The 20,161-nt window shown below is 35.7% G+C and overlaps 1 long non-coding RNA gene across 1 annotated transcript in view; it reads left to right on the top strand.

The window, feature by feature from the left end:
* LOC112448131 (uncharacterized) overlaps nt 1-20,161 on the top strand; it is a 147,963-nt gene that overhangs the window by 96,664 nt on the left and 31,138 nt on the right. Inside the window, exon 3 of the long non-coding RNA XR_003036527.2 lies at nt 11,271-11,378. This is a non-coding gene — a long non-coding RNA (uncharacterized lncRNA). The remainder of the gene's footprint in view (nt 1-11,270; nt 11,379-20,161) is intronic.

The following is a 20,161-nucleotide window of genomic DNA, read 5'->3' as shown; positions in this document are numbered from 1 at the left end:
GAGAGCTATTAATTTATAGTTAAAACATTTGCTGGTAATATCTTTGGTAATCTCTCAAAGAAATGTTTAAACAATGTGTAACTAATAGAAGAGAAAACAGGGTAATAAAAAATGCTTAGCTCAAAAAAACAAGAAAGAAAAATAGCAACAACAAAATGGATAAACACAAAGCAAATGTAACCTGGTAAGTTCATATTCAAATATATTAATAATTTTATTAAGGATAAACAGATTTAATTAAAAGACAAATGTCATTATAGGAAACAAAAATGCTATAATATGTAGTCCTTAAGAGACACACAATAAATAAAAGAACAAAAAAGGCAGAAGGCATGTATTAAAAACCGATTATAATTATTCTAATAAAAAGATTGTGGACTTCAAGGCAGTATATGTTTCTAAAGAATAAGATTTCATAGTGATTAAAGGATCCACTAGGAAAATAAAATATTTCTAAATTTATATACAGATAATAATATAGCATTAATATAGACAAAGCACAAACTAAAAGGATTATAACCAGAATACAGTATTTCAGAATCATATTTGGAGATTAAACCCACTTCTCAAACTGATAAAGTAAGGAGCTAAGAAATTAATATAACAGTAGAAGATATGAAAACCACAATTCACAGTATTACTTAATTAATCTATTTAAAATGTTGAATCCCCAAAAGCAAAATGTACATATTTCAATGAAGCAGTTTCAATACATTTTTCAAAGAACTGAACTTAAAATGTGTTCTCTAGCCATGGTGAAATCAAGGTTAAATTTATTTACAAAAGATATAATGAGAAAAGACCCAGATGTTTGGAATTATGCACTATGCCTCTAAACTATGAGTCAGAGAAAATATGAAGGGAATTTTGTGATTTGAGCAATAATGAGAATAATATATTAAAATCTATTGGATGTGGGAATTCTCTGGGAATCCAGAGGTTAGGATTCCATACTTGCACTGTGAGGGCCTGGGTTAAATCCCTGGTTGGGTAACTAAGATTTTTCAAGTTGTGCAATGTGGCAAGAAAAAAACAAACAAAGCCTATTCGATGAATCCAAACCCTGCTTAGAGAGAAATACATAGCAATAAAATGCATATACAATAAAATGCACTTATACAAAAAAATCTGAAAATCAATATCCTTGGTAGCCATCTCAGGAGACTTGAAAAATAAAGTAACTAAATGCAAAGAAAGAAAGAAAGAAAAGTAAAGAAAGTGAAGTTGCTCAGTCATGCCCAACTCTTTGTGACCCCATGGACAGTAGCCTGCACCAAGCTCCTCCGTCCATGGGATTTTCAAGGCAAGAGTACCTGAGTGGGTTGCCGTTTCCTTCTCCAGGGAATCTTCCCAACCCAGGGATTGAACCCAGATCTCTCACACTGTAGACAGACACTTTACTGTCTGAGCCACCAGGGAAGTCCAAATGCAAAGAAAGTAGCAGTAAATAAATAATTGCAATATGAACCAAAATTAATAATGTAATAAACAAATGCAAAATTGCAAAATCAGCACAGCCAGGGGTTGGTTCTTTGGAAAGAATACTAGGACTTATAGCTTTCCAAGATTGGTCAAGGGAAAAAAAAAAAGAAGATATAAGGTACCAATACTAGGAGCATAAAAAGGCACATCATTAGAGATCCTGATAATATGTATGATCAATCTTAATAATATGAGCATTATGTCAATAAAATTGAACATGTATATATGAAATTGAAATTCCTGGGAAACTTCTACTTATCAAACTAGATATAAAAACTAATATAATTATGTATATATAGTATTATATCTATTAAATAAACTGAACCTATAATTTAAAACCCTCCTAAGAAGAAAACTCTAGGCCTAGATAATCTTAACCGTAAAGAAAGACATAACAACCTTACACGAACTTTTCCAGTGTGGATAAAGATGGAACAATTTCTATCTCATAAATATGTATTTTAGGAGACTACCATAAAATTTATACTCAAAACTAACAAGTACTTTATAAGAAAAAGCAATCCTTTATTAAGATAGAGAAAAATTCTTAAACTAGTGTACACTCATAAAGTCCACCGACACATGAAAATTTTAAAACACAACAAAAAATGTTTATTTCAAGCAATGTTGTTCAATATTCAAACATTAAACTGTGTATTTTACTCTATTAACCATATAAAGGATAAAATCATATGATATACAAAAGGTGCAGGAAAACATTTAAAATTTCACACTGATTAATGATAAAAACTGTTAGTAACCTCAGAAGAGAAAAGCACTTTCTTAACCTAAGGCACTGATTCATTGGAAAAGACCCTGATGCTGGGAAAGATTGAAGGTGGAAGGAGAAGGGGATGACAGAGGATGAGATGGTTGGGTGCCATCACCAACTCAATGGACATGAGTTTGAGTAAGCTCTGGGAGTTGCTGATGTACAGGGAAGCCTGGCATACTGAAGTCCATGGGGTTGCAAAGAGTCGGACATGACTGAGCGACTGAACTGAACTGAACAAAGGCTTCAGCAAAACTTAAAATATTGGGGATAATAAATTGTCTACTAAGGTTCAACATATTCAATCTAGATCTAGATGATCTAGTGCTAACTAGATATACTTTCACAATGCATGATATGTGTACCAAAGTATGTAAAAGTAAAAAGACATTATAATAAGTTCTAATTGGAAACAATGCAAATGCCTATGTGCTATAGAATAAACAAATTGTGATGTGTGATGTATTTGTAAATATTTTAAGATAAATATTGATAAAATAAGAGAAAATGAGCAAACTAGTATATGGTTGAAACCCACAAACATAATACTGAGCAAAAGAAGCAAGACACAAAACAATTCAAAAAAGCAAGACACATGGTATATTTACTTTGAAATAGTTAATCAAAATGTATTCTTATGATTTTTTCACTTTCCTGAATGTATGTTTATTATGGACTCAATTGTATTCCTTCAAAATTCTTATGTTGGAACCCTAACCATCAATGTGTTCGTATTTGGAGGTGGGGTGTTAGGGAGATAATTGGGTTTAATTGAGGTCATGAGGGTGGTGGCCTCAGGATGGGATAAGTATCCTCATAAGAGACCAGAGGGCTTTCTGTGTCTCCCTGCCATGTTAGGACATGACAAGAAAGTCAGCATCTGCAATCCAGAAGAGAGTCTTCTTTAGAACCTCAATAGGCTGATAACCCTCATCTCAGAATTCTGGCCTCCAGAACTATGAGGAAATAAATGTCTGTTCTTTAAGCCCACTCTGTCTATGGTATTTAGTTATGGCAGCCTGAGCTAACTGAGACATATTTTACTTCTATAAAAAGTTTACTTAGAAAGTAGAAAAATATATTCTGACAAGATTTAGAAGTGGTAGAAAGGTACAAGTATTGGCAAGGAGCAGATATATTTCTATATATTTCTATATCATAGAAATAATACTTTGACTAATTCTTAAAGAAAGAGCACAAGAAGTATGAACTAGAGAGGAACCTCTCTACTTAGAAATGAGTGATGGTACAGAACTAGGGATGTCAGCTTAGAACTTTATATTTTATATGCATGAAATATACAATTGCTATAAATTATTATACCTGAGTAGGAGCTGTCCATGAAGAAAGGACTGGATGCACACTGGAGACAAGGACATCTCATGGAGCACTGCTATAACAGTTCAAACACAATGTTGATTCTGTTGAGTTTACTCTGTATAAATAATTTTGATTTATGTTCTGTATAGATCTTTGGTGTTTGTTTTTATTTTTATTTATTTTTTTAAATTTTATTTTATTTTTAAACTTTACATAATTGTATTAGTTTTGCCAAATATCAAAATGAATCCGCCACAGGTATACATGTGTTCCCCATCCTGAACCCTCCTCCCTCCTCCCTCCCCATACCATCCCTCTGGGTCGTCCCAGTGCACTAGCCCCAAGCATCCAGTATCGTGCATCGAACCTGGACTGGCATCTCGTTTCATACATGATATTTTACATGTTTCAATGCCATTCTCCCAAATCTTCCCACCCACTCCCTCTCCCTCTCCCATAGAGTCCATAAGACTGTTCTATACATCAGTGTCTCTTTTGCTGTCTCGTACACTGGGTTATTGTTACCATCTTTCTAAATTCCATATATCACTTTATACCTTTGCTCTGTGTACTATTTAATGATCCCAAAGTACTTTATAATAATATATATCTCCTTGATATAATGGACATTTCCTTGAGAACTAAGAAATTGTCAAAATTACAAGGACATTGTTAATATTTAAGCTCTTAGGACCCTAACTGAGAATACTACTGCTATTAGAAACTAGGTTTTTTTTTAATGTTTGAGTTTTATAGAAATGTTTCAGTTTCTTTAATTAATTTTTATTACAGTATAGTTGCTTTATTTTTTAAATTTTATTATTATTATTATTATTTTACTTTACAATATTGTATTGGTTTTGCCATACATCAACATGCATCCACCACGGGTGTACATGTGTTCCCCAGCCTGAACCCCCCTCCCACCTCCCTCCCTGTACCATCCCTCTGGGTCATCCCAGTGCACCAGCCCCAAGCTTCCTGTATCCTGCATTGAACCTGGACTGGCAATTCATTTCTTATATGATATTATACATGCCATTCTCCCAAATCATCCCCCCCATCCCTCTCCCACCGAGTCCAAAAGACTGTTCTATACATCTGTGTCTCTTTTGCTGTCTCGCATACAGGGTTGTCGTTACCATCTTTCTAAATTCCATATATATGCGTTAGTATACTGTATTGGTGTTTTGCTTTCTGGCTTACTTCACTCTGTATAATAGGCTCCAGTTTCATCCACCTCATTAGAACTGATTCAAATGAATTCTTTTTAATGGCTGAGTAATACTCCATTGTGTATATGTACCACTGCTTTCTTATCCATTCATCTGCTGATGGACATCTAGGTTGCTTCCATGTCCTGGCTATTATAAACAGTGCTGCAATGAACATAGGGGTACACGTGTCTCTTTCAATTCTGGTTTCCTCAGTGTGTATGCCCAGCAGTGGGATTGCTGGATCATATGGCACTTCTATTTCCAGTTTTTTAAGGAATCTCCACACTGTTCTCCATAGTGGCTGAACTAGTTTGCATTCCCACCAACAGTGTAAGAGGGTTCCCTTTTCTCCACATCCTCTCCATCATTTATTGCTTGTAGACTTTTGGATTGCAGCTATTCTGACTGGCGTGAAATGGTACTTCATTGTGGTTTTGATTTGCATTTCTCTGATAATGAGTGATGTTGAGCATCTTTTCATGTGTTTGTTAGCCATCTGTATGTCTTCTTTGGAGAAATGTCTATTTAGTTCTTTGGCCCATTTTTCGATTTGGATCATTTATTTTTCTGGAATTGAGCTGCAGGAGTTGCTTGTATATTTTTGAGATTAGTTGTTTGTCAGTTGCTTCATTTGCTATTATTTTCTCCCATTCTGAAGGCTGTCTTTTCACCTTGCTTATAGTTTCCTTTGTTGTGCAGAAGTTTTTAATTTTAATTAGGTCCCATTTGTTTATTTTTGCTTTTATTTCCAATATTCTGGGAGGTGGGTCATAGAGGATCCTGCTGTGATGTATGTTGGAGAGTGTTTTGCCTATGTTCTCCTCTAAGAGTTTTATAGTTTCTGGTCTTATGTTTAGATATTTAGTCCGTCTTGAGTTTATTTTTGTGTATGGTGTTAGAAAGTGTTCTAGTTTCATTCTTTTACAAGTGGTTGACCAGTTTTCCCAGCACCACTTGTTAAAGAGATTGTCTTTAATCCATTGTATATTCTTGCCTCCTTTGTCAAAGATAAGGTGTCCATATGTGCATGGATTTATCTCTGGGCTTTCTATATTTGATCCATTGATCTATATATCTGTCTTTGTGCCAGTACCATACTATCTTGATGTCTGTGGCTTTGTAGTAGAGCCTGAAGTCAGGCAGGTTAATTCCTCCAGTTCCATTCTTCTTTCTCAAGATTGCTTTGGCTATTTGAGGTTTTTTGTATTTCCATACAAATTGTGAAATTATTTGTTCTAGCTCTGTGAAAAATACCATTGGTAGCTTGATAGGGATTGCATTGCATCTATAGATTGCTTTGGGTAGTATACTCATTTTCAGTATATTGGTTCTTCCGATCCATGAACACGGTATGTTTCTCCATCTATTAGTGTCCTCTTTGATTTCTTTCATCAGTGTTTTATAGTTTTCTATGTATAAGTCTTTAGTTTCTTTAGGTAGATATATTCCTAAGTATTTTATTCTTTCCGTTGCAATGGTGAATGGAATTGTTTCCTTAATTTCTCTTATTTTCTCATTTGTTGTGTTAGTTTCCACTCTACAGCAAAATTAATCAGCCACACATATACATATATCCCCTCCCCTTTGGACTTCCTTCCCATTCAGGTCACCACAGTACTTCAAATAGAGTTCCCTGTGCTATGCAGTATGTTCTCAATAGTTATCTATTTTATGCAATAGTATCAATAGTATATATATATATCAGTCCCAATCTGCCAATTCCCCCATCCACCCCTTTTTCCCCTTGGTATCCATACATTTGTTCTCTATGTCTGTATCTCTATTTCTGCTTTGTGAATAGGATCATCTGTTGAAGTAGACATATATCTTGAAGATTTGGTCACTATGATTATTGCCATTGTCCTTAATGTGTGTGGAAGCACACAACAGAGGAAACCTAGAACTCTGAGCAATAAAAAGATGTATTTGTCCTAGAAGAGAAAAATTTAGGGGCACAAAGGAGTCCTATAAAAGTTTTATCAAAGCTGCCTGGAGGTAGAACTGAATTGGTAGAAAGTTGACTTGATATGTCTAAGTTAGAGGTATGTTGACTTCTTAAAGTATTTCTATGGTTTCTACAATGGTGATCGCCTTTGCTGATTAGATTCTGACAGATAAAATAAGGTGATATAGGATTTATTTAATAATAAGACTATGAAAACATATAGATATGAAGAATGCCTGAAAACAGGAGAGAGCTAGAGATCTCCTTGTGGTAAGTGTTGCTTTCCTGACTTTCAAGTTCCTTACACAAAAATACTTAATAACCAATGCATCTACCTTCCAGAATGAGGACCCATCACATTCTTTAAGCGGCCAACTCTGAGTCTTTCTAAGCACAGGTAGAGAGTTGAAATAAATCTTTCTGATTGTGTAGACTTTCAGCATTCTCCTGGGGAAATTCTGTAGAATGACTTGAATTAGAGGTCAGTTGGAGGCACTGAGTGGATCTGACCATCCTAAGTAGAATTTGGCTTCAGACCTGAAGTCCTGCCCCCAATGCGATCATTTATTAGGCACAATATGTCAACATAACCTGGGTCAGCTGACTAATTTCTTCCCACTGTGGTAGATTCACCTGTCTGTCCAGCCAGAAGATTGACTGTCACAAAAAGGCATTCAATGAAGATTTGTTAAATAATTGAACAAGTTGGGCAAAATGATCATGGAATATATCTTCCTAGGAAGGAAACTGAAGGCTTTGAAGACACAGTTGATGTTTTCATGCCTTTTTCCAATCTAAAGTCATTTTTTTTTGATAGCTAAAGGGAATATGCTATCAAGAAAGAAAAATCTACAATATTATATTTGTGGTCCGTGGATGATGGTTATAGAGTTCTTCTTAGAACACAAGGAAGAATATATTTTGCAATAGACTTACTGGTCTGATTTTAAAAAGTTAGCCTTTGAGAAAGATAAATAATTCTAATGAATATTTTGAAAACTGGATACTACTCAGTTTAATAAGCACAATAATATACATATTAATGAAATCATAAAAATAAGTATGTATAATTTGTACAGCCTAGTAAATAAAAAATATGAAAATACATCAAGTGCTCAGTAATTCCAAGGAAGAAACAACAAAGGAAAAAGTCAGGACAAAGAATAATGAATAATTTTTGCAGATATTTATACATATGTAATTGGAGAAGGAAATGGCAACCTACTCCAGTGTTCTTGCCTGGAGAATCCCAGGGACGGGGAAGCCTGGTGGGTCGCTGTCTATGGGGTCACACAGAGTTGGACACGATTGCAGCAACTTAGCAGCATACATATGCAATCACATATATACACATACAAATGGCACATATGCATATATGCATATGTCATAATCAACCATATTTTATATATAATGTTAAAATAATTAAAGTAATATAATATTATTGGTATGACCAAAACTGATTTGTTTGCACTTATGAATGGGGCTTGCCTGGTGGCTCACATGGTAAAGAATCCGCCTGCAACATAGGAGATGCAGGTTCAGCCCCTGTGTTGGAAAGATCCCCTGTAGAAGGAAATGGCAACTCCAGTATTCTTGCCTGGAGAATTCCATGGACAGAGGAGCCTGGTGGGCTACAGTTCATGGAGTTGCAAAGAGTTGGACATGACTGAGTGACTAACACACACAAAGGCTTATACGTAAGTGGATGACCAAACCTTTTTTATAAGAAACATATAACTTGCAGCATTTGACATTGAAAAAGTATGTTTATATGTAACTTTGTATATGTGTGTATGAATCCACAGACTGGCCAAAAGGAAAGTGTGTCTTAAACTTTCCTATTATCAATAATAGGGCTGGTCCAATGGCAGAGTCAGTGGTGAAAAATGGCCCCATTATTATATACGAAAATTCTGATTACATTTGGTGTGTCTTTACTCTCATAGTTTCTCATAAGAGTGAGAAAGCAGTGTGATAAATTCTACTGTTCTTGAATAAGAACTTTTACATAAAGTAGAAGTTAAATCAACTTTGAGAGAAAATCATATTTTTATATTAGAATTTTAAATAGTGAGATGATTATATAGCCAAATATGATAACCTTACAATTCCAGTTAGTAAAGTTCAGGAAGTTCAGAGAAATATATAATTCCATGTTCAGGCTCTCTAAATATGAATACAGTTAAAAATAATGATGGGTTGAAAAAAGAAATTTTGATTTATAAACTTGTAAAAATTAAAAAATTTTTTTTGGCTGTGCTGGGTCTTTGTTGCTGTGCTGGCTTTTTCTAGCTGCAGTGAGCAGAGGCCACCTTATAGTTGCACAGCACAGGCTTCTTCTTGTTGTGAGTTCTTTTGCTGCAGAGCATGCGTTCTAGGACGCAAGGGCTTCAGTAGTTGTGGGTCGTGGGCTCTAGAGCACAGGCTTAGCAGTTGCAGTTCAGGCCTTAGTTGATCTGCGGCATGGGAGATTTTCCTGGAACAGGAATCGAACCTGTGTCTCCTACATTGGCAGATGGAGCAGAAATGATTATTATCATAATCTGACAAATAAAGAAACTGAGACTTAAGGTGATTATGTAATTTGTACACTCAGTAACCAGTAATCTGTAGGTGATAGTGGTGTATCACTGAAATTGTTGAAAATCAAACTATTCTGAATTGTAGCTCTGGGAAACAAAGAACTAGAAACCAACTCAAGATGGCCTGTGTGCCTTTTAGAAGGTTGGCAGTAAATGTGGCACCAAACTCTGGATCCAATCAAATGTTTGGTACTGTCCAACCTTCCATATGGTTGGGAGGTCTGGATCTGTCACAGATGTCGCAGGCAGCTTCCCGCATCACCTGCAAGACATATGTGACAAAAATGGGAAAGCAAGATTACTAAAAGTATGTCTCCAGCTGGGCCTGTAGCTGTGAAGCAAAGATCAGCACAGCAGCAAGCATGGGAACTGGGCAAACATCGGGGGTGGTTCACTTTAAGGCCCTGAGTCAGCTGCTCAACAGTGAACTGAAATAGGGCACTGCAAGAAGGCTGGGCTGGCAGGAGAAAAGCTCCAAGGACACACTGAATCGCAACTTCTAACAATGTGGCATGGCTGTGCAAACAACATCAGACAGGCCAAACTTAAATGCAAAAAATCAAAGACTGAGTGACTCATTTTGGGCAAATGTGTCTGGCAGCCTAGAAGGAGGAAAGGCAGGGCTGCAAGTACAATATGCTCTACAGACAGAGGAGAGAGTCCCAGCCCAAAGACACTTTCCATGTGTACAAAGTGTGGAAAATCTGAGACATGCACTGGGCTCTTCAGCCACATTCTCACCCTTGGAAAGCAATCAGCCAGCAGAAAAAAATCTCCAATTTAAATGACGGCAAAATGTATGCTTGGAATTATCTGACCAAATTAGCAACTGAGATATTCTAGGGACTTAATTTGCACATTGAGTTTTAATAGTATTATATTTGTATAGCAGATTATATAACCAAAAATGTTAATGGGAAAATGATTTTATTTGACTGGGAAATTGGCACTCTGGCTAATTGTCTGAAAAGGAGCCAATTTTAAAATTCAGATGCTGTTTGAATGAATTGGGATTGGCTGAATTAGGATTTATTGTGTAAAAGACACAGTTTTTAAAAATAGCCTAAGGAAAGAAAAGAGGGCTCAATGAACTAAGTTTGTTCATTAGTTCATCAAACTAAGTTTGTGTACTTCATCATGTTCTGGGATGAATTTCAGGGTGGAACAAATGAGACCATCAGAGAGGACTATTGTGGTGGGGGTAGGGGTGGAAGATGAATAAATGCTCTGAGATGGGTATGCAATATAGATGTGTGTGTGTTCAGAGTAAATAGAAGAGTGGCTTGTCATCTGTCTGCCATTTAGCCAAATAGCAAATCTCTACTAAAACGTTTGATTACCTTTTTATAAATGACTTCCAGTTTTATATGCTTATTTTATGCAGATTAGAATTCAGTTGCCACACATATTTAGGAATGGCTATGTTTTCAGTACGATATTTAGAGTACTTGAAACATTAAGAAGATTCAAAGTCTGCAATTAATGATGGTGATGACTTTTCTTATTATGAAATGTATTAGCTGTAGCTGACCAAAACTAAAAAAGAAACAAGACTGAGGGCAGTTAATTTTATCGGAGAAAGCTTTGCTAATAAAAAAACTATTAATTGTTTTTAGAATATCCCCTTTCTTAGCCAGTTGTAATGATCTTATGCTTGCTTAACCCCACCCCCTTTTCCTGAAGAAGCACAGGCCTTGTAACAGTCAAAACTGCCCTCTATTCATGAGGGTACAAGCCCTTCTTATTGCATGCCTTCAGGATTTGGTAAGCACAAGATTTCCCTAGAAAGCCAGGCCTTTTCTTCTCCACCCCACCCCCTATCAGCCCTACTTCTTAAGACAACATCTTCAAGTTGCCATAGACCAACTGTGAGTGTTAAATGAATGTCTTTGACAGGAGCTAAGTCTTTTGGGCATTGAAATAAGGTTTTCTTCCTCTTTTGGCATGTGAAGATTGAGAGTGTGCTTTGACACCAGTAGCAGAGGATGTGAGCAAAGCGACTTTCAGAACATCAAAAGTGTCAGCAGAAGAAAAAATCAGCACAAGTAGAAAGCATCAAGGTAATTTCCCCACCTCTAGTATTCCATGAAGTCAGTCAGCTTATTGCCACTCTTGGCGGACAGAGCCTCCTTCTCTGTTGTTAAATGCCACATAACTGTCTGTCAGCCTCTAGGGCTGTTCCATTCTCTTATATGGAAACACAAAAGTGGAAACAAAAGCAGCAATGTATTGAGCTCAAGTAAAATGAAAAAAAATGTCCTACTTCATTCACAAATATATATTTTGTGGGTATTTTCCACAAATATCATAGCCAGAATTCCTATTACGTTTATCAAATTTCTTCAAGAGATGAAAAAATCCATTTCTATGTGGAGAAGTGTTTCTCCTATTTTTATGTTGTTTTTATTTTAGATTTGGAACTGAAAAAATATGGTTATACTTCTGCATTTTTGAATGTATTAAAGATTTCATTGCTAATGCTAAAATTTCTTAAAGTTGTTATTAATATATGATATATCCAAATGAAAGTATTCTTATCATAAGTGTAGAACTTATTGGAAATAAGTGAATTATTTCCAATTGCACATCCATGAAGCCAGTACCCAAGTTAAGCAACAGAAACTTACTCATGCTAAGTTTTCCAATAGTTGCATTTTCCAAATGCTTTCATTTCAGTGGCTTTTCAAATCTTGAGAAAAGAAAAAAACTGTCTCCTTAGAATGCCAACACCTGTACTCAAGCATGCATCTTTCTCCATATATTCTCTAATAGCATCATCAAATATTTTTATTAATGTTTAATTCATTGCACATAGCAACCTGTATAACTATAGGGAAGGACATAAATTAGCATTGCAGAGTATGAACATTTGCTACATGGCAAAACTGTTCTTTTTGGCAACCGTTTTGCATTTTTAAAGCCACAAGCACCCTGCTTAACAGAACTCCAAACAGAGAAACAGCAAAGTGAGGGGAAGGTGCTAAATGATGAAGGGCTGAGGGGTTAAAATCATCGCTGGGATGATTTCACCACTGTTGCCCCATATTCATACTCTCAGCAAATGAATGAGGAGAGCTCCATGTGGGATTACAAACTTGCTGGGAATGGCTGAGAATCCTTCTGCTTTGCTGGAGTTTGTAAGTAGTTTCTAAGAACTGATTTCTGCGCAAGTGAAATTGATTGGGTTGTTGTATTTTCCTTCTGGCAAGAACTGTTTTAATCTCTGCATATCCCTCTCCCTGTTCTCTTTGGTTGGCTTGATGATAAAACCTTCTGCAAGATCCAGACACACGTCGTCTCTTCTGTGAAGGCTTCCTGATTACCCTGCGTTGGCCCCTCTCAGATTATGTGGCATTGTCTTCACCAACAACTTGTACAATGTCTCAGAGTCATAGTAAACACTTAGTCTCTGCCACTCATTCATGCACTAAGTTGTGAGCTTCTAGAGGGCCCAGACTATATCTTTCCAACTTCGTATGTTACTGTCTTGTGCTGTTTTACTTACACTGCTGCTGCTTCAAATCTGAACATAAATGGAAACTCAGTCCCAGGTGTGAAAGTCCACAGGCAGACATCTAGGTAGGTGAGACCACCACAGACCATCATCATCTAGAGTTCTCTACCATCATCAGAGTTGTTTCTTTAGATTGACCTACTTATTATTTAGCAAGCAACCCACTACCAAGCTCCAGATGAGCAACTACCCACCCAGACTGTCTTGTTAAGCATCATAATGAATGGAGACAGAACTTGCTATTAAACTGTCTTCTTAAAAAAAAATGTATTCTAGAAAAATAACTGGATTTTGTGAGGAAAGAGTAAAATAAAAGTCCACATTCTTCTTAATCATTTTTAGTTGGCAAACATGTCTGTTACTTCTTTTTTTTAAATAAAAAGCAAGCAATGAGAATAATACAAACTACAGCCATATTGAAATCATCAAAAGATAAGGTAAAGGAAGGGAGTGACTCTAGCCCATTGCTCTTCCTTGGAGTCTTAGGTGGCCTCCATCTTTCTCTTTTTGAGGTCAATCAGAGATGCCTTTCTCTTTTCTTCACTCTGTCTTTAAAAATTTTATTTTCCAGAGGATGGATGGTCGTATGTGATAATACTGTTTCCTCTGAAAAGTATATTACAATTTTATTGGTAAATCATACATATTCTACTGCTTAGAAATACTATAAACTTATATGATAATTTGAATACATTCAAATAAATATAGATATATTTAGTCATGCCTTGACTTTCCAATACCAGAAGTACTGTGTACAAAGCAGACTACCAGGGTTTAATTCTGACTCCCACTTAAAATGCATTTGCTCTTGGGCAAGTTATTTAACCTTTCATCTATATAATTGGGATAATAAAATACATCTCTCAGGTTGTCATGAGAATTAAATGTGTCAGTGTATGTAAAGCTCTTATAAAAATGCATGGCACATGGTAAATGTTTCATAAATGTTAGCCATTATGTAATAATAACTATCATTATATTATATATAATATGCTAGTACTGATAATAAATAATTAAAAACAAAAGGGACATGAGATATCAAAATGAAACATTTGAGTATTATGAATAAGAATGGATCTGCCTGTAGTTAACAGCTAGGTTTTTCAATTTCTTGAATAATATTAAGCAAAAAAAAAATGTTTTCTTTATTCGAGAAACATGAACAGCAGTTGTCAGTAAGAGCAGAATTCCTATATTGCTCTTTGTTATTTTTCTATCTTATAACCAGGTATGGCTAATAGCTACTCAGATATTAAGTATGTAAATACTGTATTAAACAACTATTATTTCAGTGGACTATACAAAAGAATATCATTCAATATTATTCTGTGTCCATTGGTAGAATATTTTTGTATTATAATTAATGAACTTACTGTACATTGGTAAATTTTACAATTACACTTTTTAACACAGTGATAATAAAGATAGCACAATCAAGATCATGTCTCTGTTAAAAAAGAAGCTAAGTAATATATGGTTCTCAGATTACTTTGTGACTTTCAAAATAATTTTGACAGCATTAGTGGTTTGGAGTTTTTGGCCACAACGTCTTGCCCATGTCTTTTTTTTCCCCCCTGAACTTCCTTTCTTCATAGTTTTCAGATACAATAATTTGCTTGCCAAATAGGGATGTGAAGACCATATATCAGAATAATTCTGGGTGATTTTTTCCAGAGAATATTTCTGGTTACAAGAAGGAGATGCTTCATTTGCACTGTACCATATGAAATGTAGTAACACCAAAATACTTTGATGAAACCTACAGATAAACCTTATACAATGGTGAATAACATAGTAATTATATGTTGATTTATAATGACATATAATGACTATCCAAGAAGCATCCGTTCCTAGTACAGAAATAGCAGAGTTAATCCTCATTTCATAGTTTTTTTTTTTTTTTAAACTTTACAATATTGTATTGGTTTTGCCAAACAGACACTGTGATAAAATTTTTTGAGATTAAAAACAAATTTAAATATACTTACTTAAAATGTTTATCTTCATAGTCTTTTCTGGAAAGTGCATACAATACAAATTTTTACCTCACATGGTTTTCATCTCATGCAAGTTTTGCATTAAGAACATTTGAAAGCAAACAGTAATTATTATTAACCTTTGGTCAGAATCTGGAGGTAATAAGCCATGTTTAAAGCTTTATAGGAGCTGAAGTAACTAAGAGACATCTTAATTAGGATACTTTCATTGTGTAGTTATGTATGTTGATTTTTAAAATATTTATTTTTCCAAAAAGGAGAAAAAAAGAGACATGTGCAAGCAGACTGAAGCAATAGAACAACGTGTTTACATAACTAATAATATTTCAAATAAATTTGCTCCCAATAGGAGCCCAATCAGATATCTGAAAAGGTGAAATCAAATTGAGCCAGTTTAAGGTGTGTGTATGTGCGTGCGGGGATTTGGTATCACTGCAACTGGGACTAGATCATTATTGTTGATGACAAGTGACTATTATTTTGACTGAGAATATCATTATGTATTATATTGCTTACATGGCTAACCTTTTAATTTAACTTATATCAGTTTCAAACCTGGGGGTTGTTATGTTTGCTTTTGGTCATAGCTAAAACTCTTACTGTTTTTCTGGGAACCATGTCTTCCGCGCTTTTTCTGCCCTCCCTCTCCTGCCTCCCTTTTCCTTGAAGTGTTTCTTTTGTTTGTCTCCATTACACCAGCACGCAGGAACACAGTGTTTCTGCACAGTGGGAGTTGGCAATCTCCAAAGAGGCTTTCCAGCATTGCTTTTTAGACTGAAATCATTACAATCTTCAATAGCTACTTAGATTAAAAAAAAAAAAAAAAGAAAGAAAGAAACTAGCACATTATTATTCTCAAAACCGTCTCAATGTATAAAGAGGCTATTTGCTTGGTCTTCCCACATCTTCCCCTTCTCTCCCTCCTCTGGCAACCCCTGCTCACCCTGCCCCTTGTCTCTCTGGATATGTTTCCTTCACACTCAAGTTTAGTTTGCAAGGACCTGATTCACTAATTCTATTCAAATTAAGCATACAAATGCATTTTTCCCTGTTGTTTCTGAATATTTTTGCACTGCTTATGCGAATGATATAGTCAGATGTATCTTACATTTACTTATACTTAAATTATTACCTTGAAGAAGGTGATATATACTAGCACTAATCCACAATACTGTTTTCAAACCCAAGAGCTATTAACATGAATTAATAGGAAAGTTACTTTAGCAATAATCTTGCGAGTAATTTTTAAGTAGGTGGGAGTTCTAGTTTATCCATGTGTCAAGAATTCCATTTTTACTCCAGGTCCTGAGTGTCTGAATGTCTCCTTTTAACCAGTAGTGACATTTGTTTATGTAGATGCCCACGAGTGACCCTAAGTGCACAGTGGAAACTCAGGGCTTGAGGAGCTGTTTGCAGTGCCTTCACCCTGTGAAAGGGATTATCGTATGTGAACACTAATATTTCCAATAGAGGCTTGTATAGTGTCTTCACAGGATTTATTTGTTCTTTTTGGTGAGCATAACTATAAATAATAAAAGGGAATGGCATGAATAAAAGGGAGGCTAATTTATGTACTTTATCAAAACAGCATAACCAGTTTATATCCTGTACCCCATCCAGATGAATGGATATTCAAATAAAATGAAAATAACATAATGTTTTTCATTGTTAGGTAAATGGAAAAAACACACTAAAAAAAAGATAACAAACCTGCAGTAATTTATTATGTATGTTTCTTATTCTGATGTATTTTAAAATAAGTGCTCAACTAAATGAATTAGGGTATATGTGTTCTTTTTAAAGCTACAGTACTCCCAGAGTTGCCCAGAGGACGATGTCAGTCACTAACGCTCCTCCCTCCTTCTACCTCTGGTCATTAGACATCAAATATTGCAATCAGTAGAGAGTTAGTGATTTTCTTTTCTTTGTTCATGCTGTTTCTTACCCGTAGTATACTCTGATCTTCAGATTCCATTAGAAATAATTGGTGGAAATTATGAGCACAGAAGTCAAAAAATTTTCTGTTATTATGAGGTAATAACAAAGACTTTTGTTAGGTTTTAATTTTACCTCTCAGAGTTTTTGTTCAAGAGGAACAAATGCAAGTTTACTTAAAATTGGATTCTTAGAATACAATTCACCAATATTTTTTGTTTCAAATTCTGTTTATAATTCAAGATCTAGATTGAATAACATTTGTTCATGAAGCTTTTTTGAGTTATCTTGGACAGACTTCTGCCTTCTTTGAAACTCTATGATCTGTGATTGTACATTTCTCATGGCACATGTTAAGCTGCTTCTTGCATCATAAATATTTGTGTAATATTTCCTCTCTCCTATTTTTTCTAAATTCCTTAAGGAATAATATAACATTTTCTTTTTCATTTCAAGCTCCTCTAAACTCCTCACTCAGTACTTTGCACACTGACACCTTGGAACATATGACTAAAAGATAGAAAATGACTGTGGTGTAGGATCCCTTCTGTGTGTCACTTAACTTCCTATGTCTATACATCCATTAGAAAAATAGCAGTTATGGCATTTGGCCTAAAAGATTGATATGGGAATAAATCAGCATTTTTTCAGATACAGAAAAAATATATATATTTAATATCTAAACACATTTTTAATATGGAAATGTTACAGGTGAAATTTTCTTATTGAAAAAATAGTCATGAGAAATTTAGTCATAGCTTGTCTTTCTCATGTTCTGCCAATAGGGCTATAATGTTAAATAGAGTGAATAGTTCAACTTCAGTATCATATCTGCAAATTATAGCTCTCCAAAATGCACCAATTGCTCAAAAGGTTATGAATGATGTCATTTTCACCCATATAGGGAAAGGCTCTTGCCTGACTTTTTAGATCTATTTACAGAGATCCAAAATGTTCTGCCTATTTGTTTATCTAAAATATGTTCCTTCGTGAATGCCAGAAAGGAATTGCTACTGTAATCCCAGGTATCAATTTGCTTCCTGTAGGATATTGCCTTATGATCCCTGCTCAGTCTCCTTTTATTTTTTTATAATCCCAAACCCTAGAGGCATCATTTCAGCCTAAGTCAGTGATTTAGAGGCTCTCATACTTTTATTTATAAATGTGTATGCCATAAAAAGTTCCATAGCCCAGAATATAATGAAAATTGGTCACAAAATTTTCCTTCAAAAATCACAAACATGTTCTAGTAAATATAGCTTTTACCCAGCCATTTATTTTCTTGGTACTGGAGTAGCTGCCTGCATATGTCTGCTCTAGGTTCAGATCCATGTTAGCATATAGGAATCTGGTTTTTGTGAGTCGTGCAACACTTTCAGCATATCATTTAATAGGTTGTTAATTTTCTCAGTTACTCTTTCTGGAAAATCCAGGCCAAATGTAAGACCTAAAAGGGTTGCCTTTGGGCTGGACATACAAAAATACGTGCAATGAGGAAATGATGGAGGACCAATCATTAGACTATGAGGGCCAATGCAGTGAACTAACCTTAATTAAGGGTCCAGAACCTCAGCAGCTGCTTTACAAATATTATCTCACTTCCATACCCAATACCATATCCAGGTAGTAACTAGTAAGAGTCAAATCAAAAGTTGAACACTGGTCTGCCAGATTTCTTTGCCTGGTTGGAAGAGTTTTTCCTGAAGTCATTTTTGGCCAGCTGCTTCCAGGAAATGGAGAAAGGCTTTTGACTATTTAGAGTTAGAGACTACTCTGCAGATACAACTTCATTTGCAAATGAACAATTGGAGAACGCCCAAGTAATAAAAGCAGGGCTTTAACAGAGGGAGGGGAAGAAGAAAGAAAGAAGGGAAGAAAAGAAGGAAAGAGGAAGAAAGTAGCACAGAAAAGAACAAAAGAAAAGGATGAAAGGAGAATGGGGGAAGGGGAAGGAAAAGTAAAGAATTCCAACAAATTCTTTAAAATGTACTTTTTTTTGGGTTGAGATAGGTTAAATAAGACCTACTGTTTTTGATTTAAATACATTAGTTTCAATTGAAGCACTCACGCTGACATAATAAAAGTGTTTTAAGGTAATGAATCATTATTTTAAAGGTCACCAATTAAACTCTTTCCCCTGAATAATTTTCCACCTGCCATTCTGCAGGTGGACAGCCCCACATGTACAGCTTTATCCGCTTGGGCTGTAGTCTCCGATGGTGCCAACATTTAGGTGGAAACAAACATACTTTCAGGACCCTCTATCTGTGGCTAAATTGTCACTCAGAGATATTTTGATATGTCTGCATTAGAAGTATCAATAGCTTTCTTTTTCCCAGTTTTCATGCAATTCTAGGATATGTCCCAGAGAAACCGGCAGCAGATGAGAAACTGGCAGCAGATGAAAGTAATCTGTTTTCTATCCTATCTTGGGGACTTAATTTTGCATTTTATTCACATACATGCTTTTAGGGTAATATTTGTCTTATACTATTTATTGTAGTTCAGGTTTTTCTTCTCTTATGCTGATAAGCATGGCCCAGAGATGAGCCTGGCATGGCTTTTTGTGCAGAAGCCTAGAGACGCCTAGATCAAGCTGGAACATAGCTGTGGGCCTCAGCAAGGAGAACCCAGTTGGTGAGACTGAAGAGAACAGTTCTACAAGGGGAACCTCAACCAAAACACTAATATAGGGATGAAATTAGGGGCAGATCTAAGTTTTGTGGCATCAAAAGCCTCATAAATGTATGGGTGGTCATCTTTGAGAAAAAATACAATTTCTTACTTTTTTTTTTTTGGCCATGCCATGCAGAATGTAGGATCTCAACCAGGGATCAAATCCACACCCCCCGCATTGGAAGTGTGGATTTTTGACCACTGGGCTTCCAAGGAAGTCCCCCAAATTCTTACTTTTCAATGTAAATGAAAATTTCTAGTTTCCCATTCAGGGTCACGAGAGTGCGAGTGCGAAGTCGCTTCAGTCGTGTCCAGTTGTTTGTGATCTTATGGACTGTAACCCTGCAGGCTCCTCTGTCCATGAAGATTCTCCAGGCAAGAATACTGGAGTGAGTTGCCATTCCCTCCTCCAGGGGGATCTTCCCAATCCAGGGATCACGGAAATGGCCTGTGCAAAAGAAGGACATTGAAGCTTAAGCCTCCTATAAAATTGCCTCTGAAGCAGAGACAGTCTCTAGAGATTAGACATAGGATGGGCTTAGCTACAAACCAAAGGACTTCAGGCCAGGAAGCAGAAGTAGAAGATTCAAAGCAGAGCCTGGGGAAGCAGATAGTGGAAAGTTAAAATGTCCAGTTAGAGAAGGCAATAGCAATCACTATTTATAGTTCATCCATGGTCTTCTGGGAATAGGGGGAGATGGCAGGTGTTTAAGATGTCTTT

Source organism: Bos taurus, chromosome 9 (genome assembly GCF_002263795.3).
Source record: "Bos taurus isolate L1 Dominette 01449 registration number 42190680 breed Hereford chromosome 9, ARS-UCD2.0, whole genome shotgun sequence".
In the NCBI taxonomy this organism is placed as follows: domain Eukaryota; kingdom Metazoa; phylum Chordata; class Mammalia; order Artiodactyla; family Bovidae; genus Bos; species Bos taurus.
The sequence above is the reverse complement of the archived record's forward strand: the minus strand, read 5'-3'. Positions and strand labels throughout refer to the sequence as shown.